Source organism: Halichoerus grypus, chromosome 1 (assembly GCF_964656455.1).
Source record: "Halichoerus grypus chromosome 1, mHalGry1.hap1.1, whole genome shotgun sequence".
Lineage (NCBI taxonomy): Eukaryota > Metazoa > Chordata > Mammalia > Carnivora > Phocidae > Halichoerus > Halichoerus grypus.
Window position 1 is genome coordinate 68,457,239 of NC_135712.1, and position 24,015 is coordinate 68,481,253.

At 40.2% G+C, this 24,015-nt stretch overlaps 1 protein-coding gene across 14 annotated transcripts in view; it reads left to right on the forward strand.

The window, feature by feature from the left end:
• Positions 1-24,015, forward strand: part of KALRN (kalirin RhoGEF kinase) — a 642,588-nt gene that overhangs the window by 457,257 nt on the left and 161,316 nt on the right. The window lies entirely within an intron of this gene.

The following is a 24,015-nucleotide window of genomic DNA, read 5'->3' on the forward strand; positions in this document are numbered from 1 at the left end:
GTGGAGGAGGCAGGGCAGGAGCAGGAGTATAATTCACTCTACCAGGGAGGGAACAAGGTGGAAGGAGAGACAAAGGCAGCTGAAAAGAGAGACAAGCAAGGTTCAGTCGTGTTCTGTTCAGTGATAACTCTCAGCACATTCAAAAGATAATGAGTTGTTAAATTTTATTTACAAAATTGCACCTTTTGCTCTCATGACGTAGAAAGTTAGAAATCTCAAAATCTCATTAAGCAAACTGGAAGGAAAAGAGGAAAATACAGATCTCCAAAGGTAGATACTTTGAGAAACACTTTTTATCTCAATCTTTACCCCCCTCAGCCAGACAGGCCAGGGCACTGCCATGAGCTGGTAACCAACTGAGGCTGGTTCTCTATTGAAGGAAGCATTGTTAGAAACCTCCTAACGGGCCAGGAGGGCAGAACCAGACAAGGAGGCTTCTGTTTGCTGAGCACCTTTCTCATACAGGTGATGGGAAGGCTCCTGATATACATCATCCCCTCTAATCTTCACAGCCATCCTGAGAGGCAGGCAGTTCTGTTTTCATTTTTCAGATAAAGAGGCTAAAGCTATGGGAAGTAAATAACTTGTACAAAGTCATAAAGCTGAAAGATAGCAGATCTGTGATTCAGATTTAGGTCTGTGATCTCCAGGTCCATGCTTTTGCAAACCACAGGGCTGATGCTCCAGTGCCCAGCTTGGGCTCTCTCCTCTGCACTGCTGTGGTCTTCATCTTAATGAACTGGGCACCTTCTGTATGCCCTGGGAGTGGGGGGGTGGGCACAGCCAGTGTCCTGCTCTTCCTTGTGTGATTGGAGGTCTCTTCCCAGTCCAGGTCTTTGTAGCCCACATCCATGTCCCTGTGACATACTTGTGCAGAGCACAGGCTGATGAGGCTGAGATCACCATCTGGCTTTCATAGGGATTGGCTCACTTAGCAAATACCTGGTGCCTACAAGTGCTGGGCATATGAACTAGGTGGGCAAATATAGACTCACCCTGTTCTCATGGAGTTTGCCAGTAGAGGATACCTACATTAATCAAGTAACACATGAATAGATTTATAATAACAACTGCTGAAAGGGGCCTTGAAGATCACTGAGATCAACAAATGAAATGAGACCCAGAAATGCTAAGCAGTTTGCCCAAGACCACACAGCAAGTTAGGGGCAGAGGACTAGAACTCCTGGTTTTCATTCTTAGACTGCTATTTTCCCTGCCATGTCACCCTCTAGTCTGTCACACACCCATAGACTGCCCCTAGCCCCAAACAGCCAGATAAACATGTTGATCAATCAGTACACTTGCCCCATGCCTAGGAAAAACCAGATAGCACATTTTGTAATGATAAACAGTATCGTGAACCAAATCCCCAAGGATGACATATACCCAAGCCTTGTTCGTAGACTTTTTTTCAGAGCCCAAAGCAGGAACAGAGAGGCAAGGCTCACATGCCATAACAACTGCCTAATAAGGATGTTTGCAGGTGTTTCAGTGTTTTGGTCTGACCCCGATATTTTCACATCTCCCAGGTTCAGCAGCTATTCATTCACCCATTAATTCAACGAATATTTACTGAGTGCCCTCTAGTACTGCTAGGCATAGTTCTCAGAGCTGGGGACACAACACTGAACAAAATGGACTGTCCTTATAGGGCCTATATTCTAGCCCAGGGAGACAGTCAATAAACAAAATAGAAAGCAAGTAATACAGCATATTAGAAGGTGATAAGTGCTACAAAGAAAAGTAAATCAGGAAAGGGGGTAGGGAGTCTCCAAGGTGGGGATGAATTGTTAGGGTGGTGGGGAAAGGGACCTACCTGAAAAAATGATGTTCCAGATCATCATTTTACACACATACACACACACTCACACACACATACACACACACTCACACACACACACACAGCTATGCAGTGTGATGTGAAGAGTCCCGTAAGCCTTCCCCTGCCTCCCTCAGAAAAGTAAAAGTTTGTCATTGGCATGTCCCAGAGCACAATTCCTAGCTTGCTTTTTTTCTCCTTTGGCCAAACTAGGGATTCTTAAATCTGAGTGTTTATCAGACTCATCTAGAGGACTTTTTAAAACAGATTGCTGGGCCCCACTCCCAGAGTTTGTGAATCAGTACATGGGGGTAGATCCAAGAATTTGCATTTCTAACAAACTCCCAAGAAGTGCTGATGCTACGCACCCAGGGACCACACTTTGAGAGCCACCAGGTTAATCTATTATAGCTGCAAGGTCCCTGTTAAAATGAAACTATTACCCAAAAAAGGATGCGTCCATTCACTAGGGTGCATGGATGTTATCAAAGTAGCTATCCTTGAAGAGCAGGGCCCTCAAGAAAGGGGACTACTTTTAATTGGGGAAAGTTTCAGAAACCACAGCCCAAGACCCTAAGCATTGAGGAGTTAGGGCAAGGGACAGTTCCTTAAAAAGTGGCAACAACAATATTTCATTGCCTATCAGTGCTTTGCATTTTCTTAGCATTTAATACATTTACAAGTCCTTTAGCCCACTGTTCTCTTCTGGCACAGTTAGCTTGTTAGGTCATTATTACATTTATGGATAAGAAAATTGAGACACAAAGAGATTATATGGCCTCCCTTGGGCATCAAGGAACCCCAGTGGCCTTATGCCTCATCCAGTGTTCTTTCTCCTTTAACACTCTTCATAACGCTAGCTACGGCTTTCTCCTGGGGCCTCCACCTCTGGGTCATTGAAATCCAGGACATAGAGTCACTCTTTGCCTTTTGCTCTGTTTAAAATCCCACTTGCTGCAAGTAGATTATCCACATGGGCGATTAACTGTGGCAAATACTAAACCCTGCGAGAGTTTCCTCTGCCATAAACACATCTCTTCTCTTCTACTACCAGATATTATACAGAGAAAATGCTAACTCATTTAATATTAGCCTAAGCTAGAACTAATCATTATGAAAGCAAACCTGCTGGGGGAAAAGCACACATCATACTTCCAAAGGCAAATAGAAATGGCATTTTGATTATATGTACCATTGCTTCCATTCCATTAGCAGAGATAATTGAAAGTTTTCTGTATCACTAAAGCACACAGCAGAATGAGAGTGGGTTTTGTTAAATCTGATGGCTGGTGAATCACATTCTTAGGTATTTAAATATAAAAAAAATCATGGGCATGGGGCATGAAAGATAAAAATTCTCCCTTCCAGTACATGTTCTTCTGGTTATTTTCTCCAGTCCTGCACTGATTCCTCACAGTGAGAGAGTGACCTGTCCCACTGAATCTCACAGACAGTGCTCCATGGGTTACAAGGAGGTGTCTCTCTTCAGCTTCCATACTGTTTCTGACCATGCAGGAGCCCAAGGTTTAAAAAATTTTATTTCTAAAACTGCCCTCATCTGTCTCTCAACCCATTGATATTCTGACATCTTCCTTCAGTTACTGCCATTGGAATTGGGACCACTCATTTATTCTATAAGCATTTATTAAGCACTTACTATGTACCAGACTCTGTAAGCGCCACTGAACAGGCTACAAAACTGAGTTAGAAATAATCCTATCCTCAAAGAACATGGCATATAATAGAATCACTCTGTAAATTATATAAAATAATTAACATTCGAGTATATTCTAGATGCAGATTATAAACCATGTGAACTTCTCCCATTTCATTCTCTACTCACTGTATACTCAGTTAAAGCTAACTGATGAGTTATTTTAGCTTCAACATAAAATAGGCATCATTGGCAAAGAAGATGTACCTGGAAAGGAGAAGAGTGGGGTATGGAATGAGCACTGCTCCCTCTTCTGAGCACACGTGGAGATATGCATAAGCAGCCCAAGAATATGGTAATGGGGGGCAGTATAGGATCTAAACTCTGCTGTCGATTTCCACTAGTGGACTGTCACAAATTGAATATATGAGGGTCATAAAGCTTGCATGATTAGGAATTCCATATCGATGCAAGATCCAGTGTGGAGGTGTTTTTTCTGAGTTTTAGACTCCAAAGTATGCTATAAAAATGACTATTCCTTAAAAAAAAAGTTCATGCCCACTGTGACACATGGACTGAGCATGTAAGAAAATAGGTGGGTTTGGGGGAGATAGGGTGGGAGGCAGAGGATTCAATTAGTTGAGTCAGAGAGAATCTGTGAGACAAAGAGATGCAGACCATAATCAGACAATGTATGTGTATGCGCATGTGTGTGTGCATATGTATGCACAAATATATATGCATAGAAAGGTGTTGGAAGCCAGTAAAGAGGATTTTGTGAGGATGTGAGCCCTTTAAATAAATTCTAAATTCATAATCCAAAAAGGAAGACAAGTTTAGAAAACCAGAAGTACAGCGGAAAGAGGATAAGATTGTAATTCTGCTGACCAAGTAACTCCAGGAATACCACTAACACACCTTCCCCCTATATATTGGGCCACTTGAATGTGCTGCACCTTTCACTCCCTCAGCACCTTCAAGTAGCTGCTCAGGCTCTGCTCCCATTCTGCTTTAGGTTGGGCTTTGTGAATAGTAGAATCCCAAGAGAGAGGGGGTTCAGGGCAGATAGGCAGCTGGATCTCAGATCTGTCTTATGAACTTCTGCCAGCTCTGCAAGCATCTCCTGGCCCTAGAGGGCATTTTCACACCCCAGGTGCTATATCCAGTCTTAACAGCGACCATCCAGGGTGCTAGTGGCCTGATAATGGAGCCAGGCCGACTGTGGGTGGGTATGGTCATGGATAGTGATAGCCACAGGGAGAATTTAGAGGATTCAGAAATAGGAGTGATGGGGGGAAGGGGGTGTCTGTATGTATCTGCCTTTGAGTTTCTGGGATGGTGGAATAAGGAGTGTCATTCAATTTGTAAGGATGTCCAGGGATTCTGTTGCCTTCAGTGGTGACCTTTTAACCGGCCTTACACCCAAGCATAGCCTGGAGTTTTTAGATTTGGCCGTGCCAAGTTTTACTGAGTTGTTGTTATGGCACCCATCAGGGTAAAAGGAAGTACCAGGGTGGGAGCGGGGACTGAAATACAGGTGATGTAAAAGCAGGATTTAGATTTCATTGGTGTGGCACTCTTACTCAGAGAGTGACCCAGAACTGTGGCACTCCAAGTATTGCTCTGGTGTTGCATGGATTCATGAGGACCTTGCATGGGTATCTTGGCCCTGGGAAGAGCAAGTCACTAATAAAACTGATTTACACGGTTCAGTTCCTCCAAGGCCAGCTGGAAGCTAGTGATGGAAATAGGAGGCTTTGTACTTTCCAGACTCTTCCTACATTCTCATTTGATGTTGAAGATTCTACATGTTGCTTTATTTTTTGGTGTTTCTGGGACTGTCCAGCCAACAAATTTGTTGGAGAGCCATAGATGTAGACCTCCAAGCCAAGTCACCATAAATAATGTAAGTACTCTCTGTCCACTCTGCAAGGCCACACGGGCAGGCTTAGAGATGGAATAGGTCATTAAAGAGGGAGGCCCTTTGCAGGGCACAACTGATTGGTTAGCGTTGCAGAATATAAGTGGTGACATTCCAGCTTCATGGCACAGTGCAAGATTGCTGATAGGGCCAGACAGGTGCATGGCCTTCTACGAGAGGCCATGAACCAGCATTCCTAGCTTCTAAGGAATGAATGATTCAGAAATTAAAGTGAGAAGGTAATTAACCCAGTGAGTCTGATGGTGTTACAAAGATGATTGCTTAGACCATCCCACAGGCCTATTTCCTGTTATTATGGCCTCAAAATTGGCTATAGTACTCAGAAATCTGGCTGTCTTCTCCTGGATTAAATGTCTTATAAAAGAATGAATATGTGAGCAGAGGTGGAGGACGTAGAGGATTGAGTTGGGATAGTATCAATAGTTACATTGGACATACTGGTTGCTTTGGCAAATGTTTGACATGGAGGAGGGGTGTCAAGGATTATGCCTAAAGTGATGATTCTGGAGGGTCCCCTTAACTATCAGAGACTATGGAAAAGGCTAATACATCCAAGGGTCAATGAGGGGGTCATTCATCAAAAAAACAAGAAAATGGATATTGTCAATAATTAGTGACTCTCAATAAATACTTAGATATCCATCACATCATTTATTCATTCAACAAATATTTACTGAATACCTACTATGCCAAGCACTATTTTAGACAAGGACAACAACAAAACAGAGAAGAATTCCTACCATCATGGAACTGACATTCTGGTGGGAATACAGACAAATAAATAAGTAAAATATATAAAGTGCCAGGTGATGATACATGTCATACAGAAAAATACAGCTTCAGAGGGATGTAAGAAGTGCAGGGCATGAGGGAAGAAGTGAGGGGAGGATCTGAGTTCTGGTGATTGACATAAACAGGGATATAAAGTATAATGAAATTAGTCCAGATGCTCCCAAGTCACATAGTGGTGACGAGGCTGTGAGTGTTGGAGCAGGCGGTGGTGTTGAGGGTTCTAGTAGGAATATACACGAGGTTTTAGAAATCTCTCTCCATTACTTCCCAGTCAAACATGACATGGTGAGGAGTGGTCTTACCTAGGAACAGATAGCCGCTCTCAGGTAAGGTGGCCTCTTCCCAGCCTTCATGCCTCCATTGGAGCCAAGAGGATGTCCAAGAGTGTGCCCTAGAAGTCAAGTGGGACCCCAGACTACTCCCCCAGTCTCCACCAGTCCAGGGGAGCCTTTCTGATGTGGTATTGGGCTTGGTTAGGGAACCTGGATTCCATTCAGACCGTTAAGGACCTCACCTGTAGTGTGACCAAACATCCTTCCAAGTTCATATAGTGAGATCCTTGAAAATAAATCCATGTGTGGTCTAAATATAAAATGCATCTAGGAACCAAGATTTCATGGAAAACAGTACACATAAGTATCTGGAAACTCAAAGGGGCATTGCAGATTCTGAGATGTGTGGTACAGTATTTTTGTCCTTAACAGATTTAAAATATGAATTCCCTTTTGTTACCTCCCCCAATTCCCAGTAGACCACAGGGCCCCACAAGTCTAGCTTGATAAAGGTTTAGCAGCAGCAGGAAGAATAGTTTCTAACCATGCCTGTTTAGGGACAAACCCCAGTCACCAGTACAAAGACAGAGAGAGTCCTGGCTCTCTCTATCACAAACAGCACGGGGCCGCAGGAGATCCAGTGAAGAGGCCTGGGAATTCATGCTAGAGTCTTGGGATAGGAATCTGTTTCTTGGGCTCAAGGAATGGATATGTTCAACCTCGATATGAGTCTCTGACAGCAGGAAGATGGCCTAGTTCCAGTTGTGGTATAAATGTAGCTTCTCCATTTCCTCTCCCCAAACCCCACTGAGGACTCATTAAACATAGGCAGCAGACTTGGGGGTTAAGGAGAAGCTGGTTCTTTCCTCCCAGCTATGAGTTTGCCCTCAAGAGACAAGCTTTTGAAGTTGAAGCCAAATAAGAGGGGAGCTCAGAGTACTAGCATGAATATGCGAACATGCACACACGTTCATCATGTGATAGCTCCTATCGAATGCAAAGCCTTATCTAGAGAGATACACTGTATGACCAAGTCCAGAGAGTTGTCTGCCAGAGCTATTTATAAAATTAGTCTCAAATGGCATTGGTTAGGCCCTCTGGAAAAGGGCTGTATGGAACAAGTTCACTGTAGCTCAGCTCTTGGTCCAGGAGCCAACTGGTGGCAAATAAAATGGCAAACAAAATCACATTCTCCATGTGGCTATGAGAAATCAAATGTGGCATTTGGTTATTTTCCACTTTCCTGGAGCAACATGTGTTGCATGTGTTGCGGGGGGCTTCTAACCATACCTGGTATGGATCAACTGCTTTTTGGCCTATTTTGATGAAAATGTAGTTGTGAACTAAAATTAAAAGTAAAAAAAGATGCAAAGACGTTTGAACTTCCATGTAGATGTAGGTCATTAGCTGAACAAAGAATCAGTGTAGTTCGATAGGTTCCATGTCGAATCATACTGGTAATTGGATTTCTCATGGCTACAGGGTAAGTTCTGTGAGGGCAAGTACTCTTACATGCTTTCTCACTGTTGTATCTCTACTGCCTATATGAGTGCCAGACACAGAGTAAGCACTGCAAGTACAATTGCATAATGGAGAGCATTAGTGTGCAGAAATACAGAGAGAAATATTCTACATCTGTAATCCACCCAGACTGGTAGGCAAATACTTGCATTGCACCACCAGGGAGTAGGAAGGAGTTCTACAGTATAATGTCATACTTGGCACAAACAAGGAGCATGCTGCTTGAGTTGCATCCAGATAATGCAAGAGTAGAAGGTTTGGTGCATGATCGTATAGACAAAGTTAAAATCTAGGTTTGAAGGCCAGGATTGATAGAGAAAGCAATAGAAAATTTAGCAAAGAAACTGCAAGGTCATAATCAAAGGAACAAAGGGAAACCCAGGTGCACAGCCAGGTGTGGGAAACTTCCATGAGGTTGGTCACTGACAATTCATAGGATTCTGATAAATGCCAACTCCTTTCTCAACAGTTTTTATTGCATTACCCACCCATGAGTTTTTAAATGTATCACTTGACTTTTGGAGCTCTATAGAGCATTTTTAGTTAAGAATGGCAAATGGGACGATTAAAAAAGGAAAAACACCAAGAGCCACGAGCAATAGAGGAGACTAAACCCAACAGAACACATGTCCAAGAAAAATGAAACAGTTGCTCTGAGAAGTCAATTTGGAAAATGTCAGTAAAAATGGCAGTAGAGATACAACAGTGAGAAAGCAGGTAAGAGTACTTGCCCTCACAGAACTTACCCTGTAGCAATGACAAATCCAATTACCAGTATGATTCGACATGGAACCTATCGAACTACACTGATTCTTTGTTCAGCTAATGACCCACATCTACATGGAAGTTCAGTTCTTCACTGAGTTGGTCGCCAATGAGGACTAAAGTTCTAAATATAGGGCTGTAAGGTTCTTGATAAAGTTCTAAAAATAGGGTTCTCCTCTCTGCTCTGCCCCACCCCCCATGCCCATGACTCTTATTAAGCATTCCTAAAACTCCAGGAAATGAAAATGTGAGAATTGATGCATCTGTTGTGAGTCAGCCCAAGAGATGGTCAACAGTGGGATGTGATGCCAATTCCCTCATCAAGTGAAGGCGGCCTTCAGCTTGATTTTATTGATTTTTAAGACTGTTTCAAAAGTACACACAAGGAATATAAAATGTGGTCCTTAACTAGAATAATTATATAGTCCAATTGTGTCAGAAAATATAAATACTCAACAAAATTCACACTGTGTATGATGAATACTTATTGCATTAGCCTGAGGGATCCAAAAACTAGAAGGATCTGTCCTCCCTCTATATCCTTATTCAACACCAAGAATGAGTCATAGCATGTAATGGCAGTAATCTTCAGGTTGTTTTAAAAAGCTAATAATAGAACTAATGATAATCATCATGGTAGTAGTAGTAACAACAATAATAAAAGCCAGTAGGTCTGCACAAATTGCATTCAATTTGTACATGTCCATATTTGTCTCAGAATGGCCCCATTGCAACTCTCTCTGTTCCTTAACTTTATCTTTCCTACCATTCTCTCAGTGTTCCTGGAGTCCTACCAATATCCATCGCTAAGACAGTACCATTTCTTGCTAACACTGTATGTTCAGAATGGGGTGGCAAGGGGGTCTGTCATCATAGAGGAATTGGGCTCTGGCTGATAGGCCAGCTTCTAAAGTTGCCAATTACCATCCCAGACAGAAAGAGAATTCTTAAGGATCTTAACCCACAACTAAATGATCCAGGGTGGAAATGACTCAGCATCAATGGCCAGAATTAGTCATGTGGCCCTGCAAAACCATCAGGAGCCAGGAAAAACAGCTGAGCTATATGTCCAGAAGGCAGAGGGCTAAAAATATTTGGAGAACATCAGAATGACTACATTATCAGTTAACATCAAGTCATATTTGCAAATAATTTACATTTTGGCTCTTAACTCAATATTTAGATTTTGGCTCTAACTCAGAGTCTCAAATTTTGGGTCTGCTCAGCAGATGGGTGTGTGTATGAGAGTGAGAGAGAGAGAGAGTTTCAAATGTATGCAGCCCTACCTTGAAGATACTGCAGGTTTTCCAGACCACTGCAAAATAAAGCAAATATGGCAAGAAAGCGAGTCAGATGAACTTTTTTGTTTCCCAGTGCATATAAAAGTTGCGTTTACACTATCCTGTAGTCTGTTAAGTGTGCGATAGCATTATTCCTTAAAAACATTGTATATATCTTAGTTTAAAAATACTTTATTGTTAAAAAATGGTACCCATAATCAGAACTTTCAGCAAGCTGTAATCTTTTTGCTGGTGAAGGGTCTTGCCTCGATGTTGATCAGGGTGGTGGTTGCTGAAGGTCGGGAGGCTGTGGCAATTCTTAAAACAACAGTGAGGTATGTGCATTGATGAAGTCTTCCGTTCACAAACAATTTCTCTGTAGCATGCGACGTTGTTTGATAGCATTTTATCCACAGTAGAGCTTCTTTCAAAATGGGAGTCAATCCTCTCAAACCCTGCCACTGCTTTATCAGCTAAGCCTAGGTACTATTCTGAATCCTTTGCTGTCATTTCAACAATCTTCACAACATCTTGAAGTAGTTTCCACCTCAAGAAACCGGTTTCTTTGCTCATCCATAAAAGCAACTCTTCATCTCTTAAAATTTTATCATGAGATTGCAGCAGTTCAGTCCCATCATCAGGCTGTACTTCTAATTCTAGTTCTCCTGTTATTTCCACCACATCTGCAGTTACTTCCTCCCCTGGAGTCTTGCACTTCACAAGTGCAAGAACCAACTTCTTCCAAACTCCTGTTAATGTTGCTATTTTGACCTCTTTCCATGAGTCACAAATGTTCTTAATGGCAGCTAGAATGGTGAATCCTTTCCAGAAGGTTTTCAGTGTACTTTGCCCAGATCCATCAGAGGAATCACTATCTATGGCAGTTAGAGTCTTACAAAATGTATTTCTTAAATAATAAGACTTGAAAGCTGAAATTACTTCTTGATCCATGGGCTGCAGAATGGATGTTGTGTTAGCAGGTATGAAAACAACATTAATCTTGTCCATCTCCATCAGAGCTCTTGGGTGACCAGGTGCATTGTCAATGAGCAGTAATATTTGGAAAGGAATCTTTTTTTCTGAGTGTATGTCTCAACAGGGGGATTAAAATTTTTGGTAAATCATGTTGTAAACAGATGTGCTGTCATCCAGGCTTTGTTGTTCCATTCATAGAGCACAGGCAGAGTAGATTTAGCATAATTCTTAAGGGCCCTGGGATTTTCAGAATGGTAAATGAGCACTGACTTCAACTTCAAGTTACCAGCTGCATTAGCCCCTAACAGGAGAGGCGGCCTGTCCTTTGAAGCTTTCAAGCCAGGCACTGACTTCTCCTCTCTAGCTATGGCATCTCTTCCAACAGAAGGTGGTTTTGTCTATACTGAAAGCCTATTGTCTAATGTAATCACCATCATGAATTACATAAGCTAGATTCTTGCTGCAGCTTCTCTATCAGCACCTGCTGCTTCCCCTTGCCCTTTCATGTTAGAGACAGTTTCTTTCCTTAAACCTCATGAACCAACCTCTGCTAGCTTTCAGCTTTTCTTCTGCAATTGCCTCACCTCTCTCAGCCTTCCTAGAATTGAAGAGAGTTAGGGTCCTACTCCGGATTAGGCTTTGGCTTAAGGGAATGTTGTGTCTGGTTTGATCTTCTATCCAGACCACTGAAACTTTCTCCAAATCAGCAATAAGGCTGTTTCACTTTCTTACCATTTTTGTGTTCACCAGAATAGCACTTTTAATTTCCTTCAAGAACTCTTCTTTTGCATTCACAACTTGGCTAACTGTTTGGTGCAAGAGTCCTAGTTTTGGCCTATCTTGGTTTTTCAACATGCCTTCTTCACGAAGCTTAATTATTTCTAGCTTTTGATTTAAAGTAAGAGGCACACAGACTCTTTCTTTCACTTGAACACTTAGAGGCCTTTGTAGGGTTATTAGTTGGCCCGATTTCAATATTGCTGTGTCTCAGGGAATAGGGAGGCCCAAGGAGAAGGGGAGATATGGGGGGATAGCCCATCAATGGAGCAGTCAGAACACACCACATTTATTGATTAAGTTTGCTTAATTTTACATGGATGCAGTTCATGGCAAACAATTACCATAGTAACATCAAAGATTGCTGATTACAGATCACCATAACAAATATAATAATAATGAAAAAGTTTGAAATACTGTGAGAATTACCAAAATGTGACATAGAAACACAAAGTAAGCAAATGCTGTTGGAAAATGGTACCAGTAGACTTGCTCAGTGTAGGGTTTCCACAAACTTTCAATTTATAAAAGCACAGTCCATGCAAAGCAGAATAAAGCAAAGCATAGTAAAACAAGGTATGCTTGTACATTGAAATAATGTTATTCATGTAAACTAATTGTTTGTTGTCTGTTACTCCCACTGCCTAACTTCCACTAGGCTTTGTCCATGACTATCAGCCCCTATATGTATTAATGTTAATGTATAGTCAGAGTATAGAGATGAGAAGTCTTCTTGTTCTTCTTGAAACTTTTTCCAGACTTAGGGAACAAATTTTTGAGGGTACAATGTCCTGATCAGTCTAGAGGGCCATGAGCCCTTCTATATCTTAGGGCTTAATTTATTATATTATATATTAGCCTGTAGAGTTCTCTATTGGCATCTGGCTTTGGATTCTACACAGTAGGGTGTTACAAAGGAGGAATGTGAATTTATTGAATCCCCTATGGAAGAGTCACTAACTAATGTTTGAAAGGATGTTCTACCCAAGTGTAAGGACATGACATATGTGCCACAGTGCTCCTATTATAAGTTGTGTTATAAGATTGCATGACTTTATTCTAGAAATCTTGTGGTCACCCCAACATTAAGTAGTTTATGGTATCACTGGTAAGCCAGGACAAGCTCTACTATAAACCACATCCAAATTGTCTGCAAACATGGAGTATTGGATACAAGCAGACCTGAGCAAGAAAATACAGTGCTGCTGTGAGATGGAAAGAACCCTAGGTTGGAGTCAAGAAGTTTGGTTTGGGTCCTAATTTTGCTGTTAAGCAGCTATATGAGCTTTGAAAAACATTTTAGCCAAATCATCTATCTTCTGAAAACTTCAGTTTTGTCATTTGTAAAACTGGAAAATAATAGGAAGTTACCTCTAAATTTCATTCATGCTTAAACATTATGTTTTTCTATTACTGACTTAATTATTAACCAGAAGTCCATGACTTTTAGTTAGAAAAATCAACAAGCAAACATCCTAAGTAATGTAGACTTGGGTAAATGACAGTTATATATAAAGGACAACCTAATTTTATATATAGTTGTCATCTGCACTGATAAAAGAGATATAGTACTATAAAGCAATAATGTTTAAAAAAATGTTTAGTTTTGAAATATAGGCAAAGAGGTTGTCAGAAATTAACATATATGCTCTGTTTTCTCATTTATTTATCAATTCATTTCAAAATATATTGATTTTCTACCTTGTAAACAGCTGAGCTAAATGAGCAGAGAGGGGCGAGGAAATTGAGGACATTGGTAAGAGCATTCCTGAAATAATGGATCATGAAAACCAAGCTGCATGAGAAGGAAAGTGATGAAGGAAGAGTATTAGTGGATTGGGAGAAAGTAGAGGGCTCCATGAACTAGAGGTCCCAATAGGGTTAAAGAAAAATCATAGTAAGAGTAATTAAATAAGCATGTTGGAAGGAGAATAAGTTGCATTCAGGAAGGAAGATGTGAGACTCCTGCTTCTGACCAAGATAGAGAAGCAAGGACTAGATATACACTCTCTGCCCAAAACAACCAGAAAACCAGGTAAAATATAAGAAACAACAATTTTCAAGACACTGGACGTCAGACAACAAAGAACAGACTAATCACTGAGAGATAGGAAACAAACAGAGTGAGCCCTATGAATACCCTAGCTTGCTGCCCTGAGTTTCCAGGTTTAGTGCAGGGTGTCTCTTGAGTTAAAAGACAGAGCTGAAAGTCCAGTGAGACCAAGGCAGCCAGACTTCATGGAACAGAAGAATGGAGAGAAGAAAGCTGCACAGAAAGAGAACTCTGGAGATCTTCAGAGGGCCCCTCGAGTATTCATCAAAGTATTGATCAGCATATGAGGGCCCCTCGAGTATTCATCAAAGTATTGATCAGCATATGAGGAAACTTGCCCAGGATGGGGAAGAATTAACCTGAAATAGAGTAAAGGGTACCCAATGCCCACAAAGGGCCTGGAATAGTGCCTGTTCCCACCAGCCAGACTAGAACATCTGAAATTCACAGGGCATCAGGTAGAGTACTGAGAAGGGTCTTACCTTCATACTGAGGAATAGTAAGCCCTCAACAAACTAGGCTCTGGTTCAGCCTAACAAGTCTTAAAAGGATCAGTCTGTCAAAGTAACTTACCAGCATGTCAAGACAAAGCTTATGAATAGGTAGGGATATAAAATAGTAGGAATACAAAAATATTGAGCATCCAATAAGGTAAAATCCACAATGTCTGGCATCTAATCCAAAATTACCAGGCATGCAAAGAAACAGGAAAATATGACCCATAATGGGGGGAAGGGGGATTAATTGAAACTTAGCCAGAATTGACACAGATGTTCAAATTAGCAGAGATAGACCTAAAAACAGTTATTATTTAAAGTATTCCATACATTCAAATTAAGTAGAGACATGGAAAACATAAAGAAAAATCCATGTTTGAACTTCTAGGTGAAAACTACAGTGGCTGAGGTGAAAAATAGCAGGATGGGATTAACAGTAGATTAGACACTGCAGGAGAGAACTTAAGTGTACTTGAAAGCACAATAATAGAAACTATCCAAAATGAGACACATGGAAAAAAATAATTTTTTAAAAAGAGCAAAGTGTCTGGTGGCTCAGTTGGTTAAACGTCTGCCTTCAGCTCAGGTCCTGATCTCAGGGTCCTGGGATTGAGCTCCACGTTGGGCTCCCTGCTCAGTGGGGAGCCTGTTTCTCCCTCTCATCCCTGGCTTATGCTCTCTGTCACTATCTCTGTCGCTTAAATAAATAAATAAAATCATTTTTTAAAAAGCAGCAAAGTGTAAGTGAACTGTGGAACAACTAAGCCACCTAATATTCATATAATTGGAGTTTCCCATAGGGGAAGAGGGACAGAAAAATATTTAACATAATAATGGCTGAAAATTTTTCAAATTTGATAAAGTCTATAAACCATAGATCCAGGAATCCCTATAAACCTCAGGCACAAGAACTATGAAGAAAACTATACCAAGATCTATCATAATCAAATTGCTCAAAACCAGTGATAAAAGAGAAAATCCTGAAAGCAACCAGAGAAAAACAAATATGCTATATACAGAGGCACAAGTATGTGGATGAGGCGTATTTCTCATTGAAAACAAGGCAAGCAAGAAGACAGTGGAGCCCCTGAATGGAGTACTGAAAGTAAAAAGAAAACTGTCAGTCTAGAATTCTATACCCAGTGAAAATACCTCTCAAAAATGAAGACAAAAATGAAGATTTTTTTTCTGACATACAAAAGCTGAGGAAAAAATTCTTTGCCAGCAGATCCACACTACAGAAAATGTTAAGGGGAGACCCTTACATAGAAGGAAATGATACCAAAAGGGAAATATGGATCCACACAAAGAAATGAAAAGCACTAAAAATAGCAAATGCCGTGGTAAAGAAACAAGATTTATACATAAAGTGCAGTATGAAAGAGACAAAGTGGTAAAAGAAGAATACTATATATAAAACAGAAACAAGTGACTTTAAGACAAGAATTCACACAGACGAAGAGAGAATTACCAATTTGGAAAACAGAAGTGAAGAAATCTCTTAGAGCACAGCCAGATAAAAGAGATGGGATGAAAAATAATTTCAATAAGAATTCTGGGATAAAGTGAGGAGGACAGCAAGAAAACATTTTTCAAATAGAAAATGACCAAGAATTTTCCAGAAATTAGGAAATATAGAAACACTGTAGGGAAACTAGGGAAAATCAAGAATAATAACAAATCTTAACAGCAAGAGAGAGAAAGAACCAGTTACCCAAAGGAACAACAATCAGTTTGATAGCAGGCTTCTCATCCACTACAACAGAGACTAAGAAGACACTGTAAGAGCATCAATGTTCCAATAGAAAATCCTATGACCTAGAATTCTATGCCCAGCAAAATTACAATTTAAGAAGGTGAAGGTGAGATAAGGATATTTATTTTCAGATGTACAAGAACTCAGAGATTTTTACTGCTCACAAAGTTCTTGCTTTTTTGCAAAAAGAAAAATGAACCCAGAAGGGAGGGATTAAATGCAAAAAAATATTGTAAGTTAAAGAAACATTACAACATTGTGGTAAATATAATTTAATGTTGAGTGCCAATAGTAAGAATAAAAAGAATACTAACCTCTTGAAACAAAATGGAGTGATCTGAGGGAGGGTTAAACAAGCTCAGATCCTTGTCTGACTTCAAAGCAGGATAAAAGTAGGAATTAACTTAGAGTTTGTTAGAAAAATACACATTTGTAAGGATAATGTAAGGATTGCCACCAAAAGAATAGAAATAGACTATACACTTTCAATAGTGGTAGAGGAAAGTAAGGAGAATACATTGATCTTTATCAGTCTGAGAGAAAAGAAAATAAAAGATGCAAAGAGAATTCATGGTGAATAGAAAATACAAACAAAAAAAGTCAGAAAGAAGCCCAAGTATATTGTTAAAACAATAAATGCAAATGGATTTAATATATTGATTAAAATACAAATACTTTCCAATTTAATCTTTAAAACAAAATTCAGGTATACACTGTGTAAAACATAAAAATCTAAAACAGTGATATAGAAAATAAAGTGATGGAAAAAGATACACCAGACAAATATTCACCAATAGAAAGCTGGCATAGAGATTTTAAAGTCAGATAACTTAAGCTTTCTTGTCCTTTAAATTTTTATGATGCATGGTATGTTTATTATTCCAGCAAAGCTAATACAGAAATTACTGCCTAGCAACTGGGATGCTGCGACACCAAAATTTTTTAAAAGAAAAAGAAGAACAACAACAAAAAACAAAATATGTGGTATTGGCTTTGGAAATGGGCTAAAGATGGAGTAAAGTATTATTGGAGGCCAGAAAAATGGACACCTACATTGTGCAGTGTTGAAACATTTGGAAAACTGTCATTTGCTGTCATTTGGAGTACAGCTAATATATATCTAATGAATTTGAAAATTAAAATGAAGAGTCTGGGAAGTTTTGTTTAAAGGAAATAATTGAATATTTGAACAAAAGCAATAACAATGAAATGTGTGGCTTGTAACATATGTAAAGTAAACTGTACATCAATAATAGCATAAACATCAGGAAGGGAAAAATGGAAGTGTAGTATTATAAGATACTTACACTATCATGAAGTAGTATAATATCCCTTGAAGATAACTGTGATAAGTTAAAAATGGATCACCACATCAAAAACTAATGATGTATTGTATGGTGACTAACATAACATAAAAAAAAAACTCTCAAAAAAAATGTATAGTATAAATCCTAACACAATCACTAAAATAACAAAACAAAGAGTTATAACCAGTAAGCTGTCTTAGTCTGCTTGGGCTACCATAACAAAATAGCACAGTCCGGGTGGCTTAAACAACACATTTATTTTCTCACCGTTCTGGAGGCTAGAAGTCCATGATCAAGTTGCTGGCAAATTTCATTTCTGATAAGGTCTCTCTTCCTGACTTGTAGATGTCTTCACATGGCCATTTCTTCTGTGTTTACACGGAGAGAGCTCTCATGTCCTTTCCACTTCTTATGAGGATATGTTCTACTAGATTAGGGACCCACCGTTAGGACCTCATCTAACCCTAATTACCTCCATAAAGGTCTTATCTCCAAATACAGTCACATTGGGATTTGGGGTTTCAACATACGAATTTGGGAGGGATAGAATTCAGCCCATAACATGAGCCAACAAAGGACATAAAATGGAATCATAAAACATTCTCAGGTAATCCAAAAGAAAGCAGAAAAGAAAGGAAAAGGGAACAAAACAGAAAAGAAAAATAGAAAACAAATAACAAGAAAATAGACTCAAACCTTATCATATTCATAATCATAGTAAATTTAAATTGCCTAAACATCCCAATTAAAAGACAAAGCTTGTCATAGTGGATTAAAAACAACAAACAGGGCGCCTGGGTGGCTCAGTTGGTTAAGCGACTGCCTTCGGCTCAGGTCATGATCCTGGAGTCCCGGGATCGAGTCCCACATCGGGCTCCCTGCTCAGCGGGGGGTCTGCTTCTCCCTCTGACCCTCGTCCCTCTCGTGCTCTCTGTCTCTCATTCTCTCTCTCAAATAAATAAATAAAATCTTAAAAAAATAAATAAATAAATAAATAAATAAAAACAACAAACAAACAAAGAAGACTCAACTATATGCTGCCAACAAGAAATGCACTTTAAATATGAATATACAAATAGGACTTTTAAAAAAATATAACATTCTAACACTATTCCAAAAGAAATCTTGAATGGCTACATTAATATCAGCCAAAGTATATTTCACAGCAAAAAATACTACCAAGGATAAAGATGGATATTTCACAATGATTGTCAGAAAGACCTAAAAACTCTAAACTGTAACGCATTTAATAACAAAACCTCAAAATACATGAAGCAAAAACTGATAGAACTGCAAGGAGAAATAGACAAATCAACAATTACAGTTGCGGATTTTATTTCTTTTCTTTATTTATTTGAGAGAGAGAGCAAGCATGAGTGGGGAGGAGGGGCTGAGGGAGAGGAAGAAGCAGACTCCCTGCTGAGCAGGGAGCCCGACACGGGGCTCGATCCCAGGACCCTGAGATCCTGACCTGAGCCAAAGGCAGACGCTTAACTACCTGAGCCACCCAAGTGCCCTACAGTTGGGGATTTTCATATCCCTCTTTCAAAATTGCTAGGATAAATAGAAAATCAGTAAGTATATGGAAGACTTGAACACAATCTACCATCTTGACCTCATTAACATTTATAGAACACTCTACCCAACAATAGCAGAATACACATCCTTTTCAAATGCTCACAAAATATTTACCGAAAGGGACCATTTTGTGGGCCATAAAATAAGTTCCAATACATTTAAAAGGATTCACGTTGTGCAAAGTATGTTTTCTGCCACAGTAGAATTAGAAATAACTAGCAGAAAGATCTCTGGAAATTTTCCAAGTATTTGGGAACTGAATAATACACTTCTAAATAACCCATGGGTCAAAGTAGAAACCAAAAGGGAAATTAGTTGAATTGAATAAAAATAAAAATATAACCTATCAAAATGTGTAGAATGCTGCTGAAGACAGGAAGATGTCTAATGTAGTGTTGTGGAAGTCAGACAGTCAAAAATGGTGACCGTGAGATCCAAGATGTGAACATGGGAAGGGGCTGCCGAAGTGGAGTGAAGGAGGGCTCAGTGGAGAAGGTCAACCAAGAGGCCAAGGGGCTGGAGGGACTTCCCACAGAGAGATGATGTCATTCAAGATGCTGGCAGAACTTGGGATGGATGAAGTCACTCAAGATGCTGGCAGAACTTGGGGTGCAGAGGGGAACTATCAGCCTGGAATCAAAGTCACCAGTAACAAACGGAAGGGTTTCTGGTCCTGCATCGGGCTCCTTGCTTGGCTGGGAGCCCGCTCCTCCCTCCGCCTGCCGCTCCCCCTGCTTGTGCTCGCACTGTCTCTCTCTTTCTGACAAATAAATAAATCTTAAAAAAAAAAAAAAAAAGAAGGGGGCGCCTGGGTGGCTCAGTCATTAAGCGTCCGCCTTCGGCTCAGGTCATGATCCCAGGTCCTGGGATCGAGCCCCGCATCGGGCTCCTTGCTCCTCGGGAAGCCTGCTTCCCCCTCTCCCACTTCCCCTGATGTGTTCCCTCTCTCACTGTGTCTCTCTCTGTCAAATAAATAAAAAAAAAAAAAGAAGAAGAAGAAAGCTATCTTAACAAAAGAGGAAAGAAAGAAAATGAAATATAGCTTCTCCTCATGGAAGGGTTTGATCTAATATAGCAATTTCCCCAGGAGGAGACAGGGAGAGAACTCATTGTTCCTTGCCATGTGTCTTCGGAGGACCTGCAGTAATTAGGAAGTCCACAGGACACACTCCTCCTCTATTCCCTATCTCTGAAATTTGCAGATTTGTTCAATCATTTAAGTATATTTAGCTTTCTTTCCATATTGTATCAAAACTGTTGGCCATGTGCTAAACACAATAAAAAAAAATAATAAGTTATAAGAACTGCCACCTGCCCTTGGAGTGAGGAGTGGAGGTGTTTCAGGTTGGATGACAGTGCCAGGTGATTGAAGTAGTCCCAATAGGGAATTAACTCACAGATCAAGAATAGCAGAATCTTAGATCTAGAAGACTCCTTCATGATTTTCATTTTGTAGATTAAGAATCTAAAGCTCATAAAAGCGAAAAAACTAGGCTTGAATTCATATAACCAGGAGAAGCAGGACTAGTTTTAGGTCTCCTGACTTGCAGTCCACTCAGGCATAAAGGAAATACAGGGTCTATGAGACTGTGGAATAATGTTAATTTAATAAAGCCATGCACTTAGAAGGACACATCTCACTTATGCGGGTGCCAAGTACATTGATGATGTAGTGAGGAGGTGGTTAAATTGCATCTTGGAAACAGTTTTTAGTTAGCTAGGAAAAACTTCATACGAGAGAATGGATGATGAGGGAGAAAGAAAGCTGATGTGAGGAATAGACAGACTCTCTGCATGTGATGAAACTTTCGAGAAAGGATGCACAAACAGTTGTGCTTGGGGCAAGATTCTCTTAGCTGGAAAAGCCATGTTAATTACAAAAGAAAACGTATATTCTTCCATTAAATGACACAAATTTTAAGGAAATGACTGGTTGAAAACTGGATGAGTGTGTGGAAACCTAGTTCCTAATTGTTCAGGAAGATTCCCTGGAGGAGATAAACCTGTGAGGTTAGCATGGGAGAGGGTTGGTTGGCAGAGCAAATGAATAGAAAGTATTTTTCGTGCATCCAGCATGGCCTGAACAAAGATTTCAGAAGCAGGAACAGAAGAGTTTAAACCAATAAAGCACAAAAAGGCTCTCGTGGTTGGAACTCGGAAGACTGGGCACTAAGGTCAGACAAATGCAGGCTGGGAAAGGTGTAGGGAGTTAATACTTACCATGCAGGGGAGTCTCTGAGGCCTGACGTCTGCAGAGGGCTACATTCACATGGGCAGGCGGGGATTACAGGTGGCAGGACTAAAGTTCATCATGGGGAAACACAGAGCAACCAAAGAAGAGACTGATGGAGATACCAGACTGCCATGTTGGGGTTAAAGCGAAGTTGGTTGCTATTCATCACTACCAAACAGGTTTAAAAAATCAAGACTAATCCTCGAGAAGCTAATTATCCCATCACCCACACATGTCCTACAATTTTTGTAGCTCCTACCAGGAAACTATGTGGGTCTTTTAACAAGTAGGAAAGCATCCGAAAGAGTCTCCCTAGTAAATTAAAAAAACAAAACAAAACAGCACATGATTGTACAGTCAATTAGGCAGGTAGGGGGAATCTTTCTTTTTTTTTTAAATTTTTTATTGTTGTGTTAATCACCATACATGACATCATTAGTTTTTGATGTAGTGTTCCATGATTCATTGTTTGTGCATAACACCCAGTGCTCCATGCAGAACGTGCCCTCTTTAATACCCATCACCAGGCTAACCCATCCTCCCACCCCCCTCCCCTTTAGAACCCTCAGTTTGTTTTTCAGAGTCCATAGTCTCTCATGGTCCATCTCCCCCTCCAATTTCCCCCCTTCATTCTTCCCCTCCTGCTATCTTCTTTTTTTTTTTTTTCCTTAACATATATTGCATTATTTGTTTCAGAGGTACAGATCTGTGATTCAACAGTCTTGCACAATTCACAGCACTCACCATAGCACATACCCTCCCCAATGTCTATCACCCAGCCACCCCATCCCTCCCACCCCCCCCACTCCAGCAACCCTCAGTTTGTTTCCTGAGATGAAGAATTCCTCATATCAGTGAGGTCATATGATACATGTCTTTCTCTGATTGACTTATTTCGCTCAGCATAACACCCTCCAGTTCCATCCACATCGTTGCAAATGGCAAGATCTCATTCCTTTTGATGGCTGCATAATATTCCATTGTATATATATACCACATCTTCTTTATCCATTCATCTGTCAATGGACATCTTGGCTCTTTCCACAGTTTGGCTATTGTGGACATTGCTGCTATAAACATCGGGGTACACGTACCCCTTCGGATCCCTACATTTGTATCTTTGGGGTAAATACCCAGTAGTGCAATTGCTGGATTGTATGGTAGCTCTATTTTCAACTTTTTGAGGAACCTCCATACTGTTTTCCAGAGTGGTTGCACCAGCTTGCATTCCCACCAACAGTGTAGGAGGGTTCAGGTAGGGGGATCTTTCATGTAAATATGTTTTTAAGACTGTAAACTTGGAAACACTCTTGTAAGTATTAAGTTTGTGAACATTAAAATACATAAAATGAAACAAATTTGAGAAGAATGTATATTTATACAGATATTCTCATAAAACCTCAGTCATCATTGACCACTCTAGGTTGTCCCATATTTACTTCTTATGCTGACTTACAGCTTGTTTCTTATCTTCTCTGTTAGATGAGACTTTCTGGGCTCTGCTTATGCCAGCAGTCCTGGAGTTTTCTAAGAATGCTACAGCCTGACCTCTGAAAACTTGCCCCTTCCATCTGTTCCAATCTATTCTGGTCATTTGGCTTTTGGAGCAGCCATGTTGCAGGCATCAGGCCTCAGAGCTCAGCTCTCAGAATTGGTTCTGGGGCGTCCCCTCACTCCCTGTCTTCTTTTGTCAAAGATATGTGGTCCTTGGATCCAAGCTGCTTTTGAATTTACTTTCCTTTCTGATCAGAATAGAAAATCATGGAGATTAAAAACATTTCCAAAACTCCCCTTGCTACCTTCATAAAATCCTCTCATCTGTATCAGTTAGGATTAGAAGACTCAGCTACATACAAAAGCTCCAAATGGCACTGGCTTAAATAAGATAGAAGTTTGGGGTTTCTTCTCTCACATAGCAGACACCTGAGGATAAGTAGTCTAGGACTGGTGGAAAAGACCCACAGCATCATCCATACTCGGGCTCCTTCTAGCTCATTCCTCCACTCTTCATAGGGTGTGCTCTAACTCATAGTCCAAGATGGCAGGTGTTGCAGGGGGTGGGCTGGGCAACAGGGAAGAAGAGCCATCCCCCACACCCCCACACACCTAGGAGACTAGTTGGAAGCTGGCACTCGGGCTTTCATCCCACTGGCCAAAGTCTGATAACATGGCTACTTTAGCTGCAAGGAGACCTGGGGAAAATACTCCTTTACTAGGTGGCAATGTACAGCCCCTCAAAAAAAATGAGTCTTCATTACTAAGAAATCAGGGCAGAATGGACTTGGGAGGCACCTAGAATTCTTTGCCATACTATCTCGTATTATCAGAAAAATAGTTAGTGGCAATCCATCGTATATCTCTCTAATTCCCTCCTCCACAACTTGTGCTTATTTTGTACAGAAGAGTATTAATGTATAGCAAAAGTCTCTTTAAGACCCATTAACTCCTCTCTCCCTATATTGTAAAGGAGCATTGCTTTTTTCCCTCTTGATATATAAAATATATTTTAAACAGATTAATGTTTAAAGAATTATGAGGAATTTCCTCAAAATTAATGATGACCCAATGAAAAGTCCAAAATTATAAACCAATAAAAAGCATTTAAAATATCCACTCCACCTATTTCCCAGAAGTACTTGAGAATTTAACTAAAACTCTAAGAAAGATGAAGAATTTCAAAAATAAACATAAGAGAGTCCATATGGAGGAAACAGGGGATGTAGAAGTTTCAAAAATGTGAGGAATCAGAGTGTAGCACTATCTATTTCAGCAAATTTAAATCAACAATAATTGA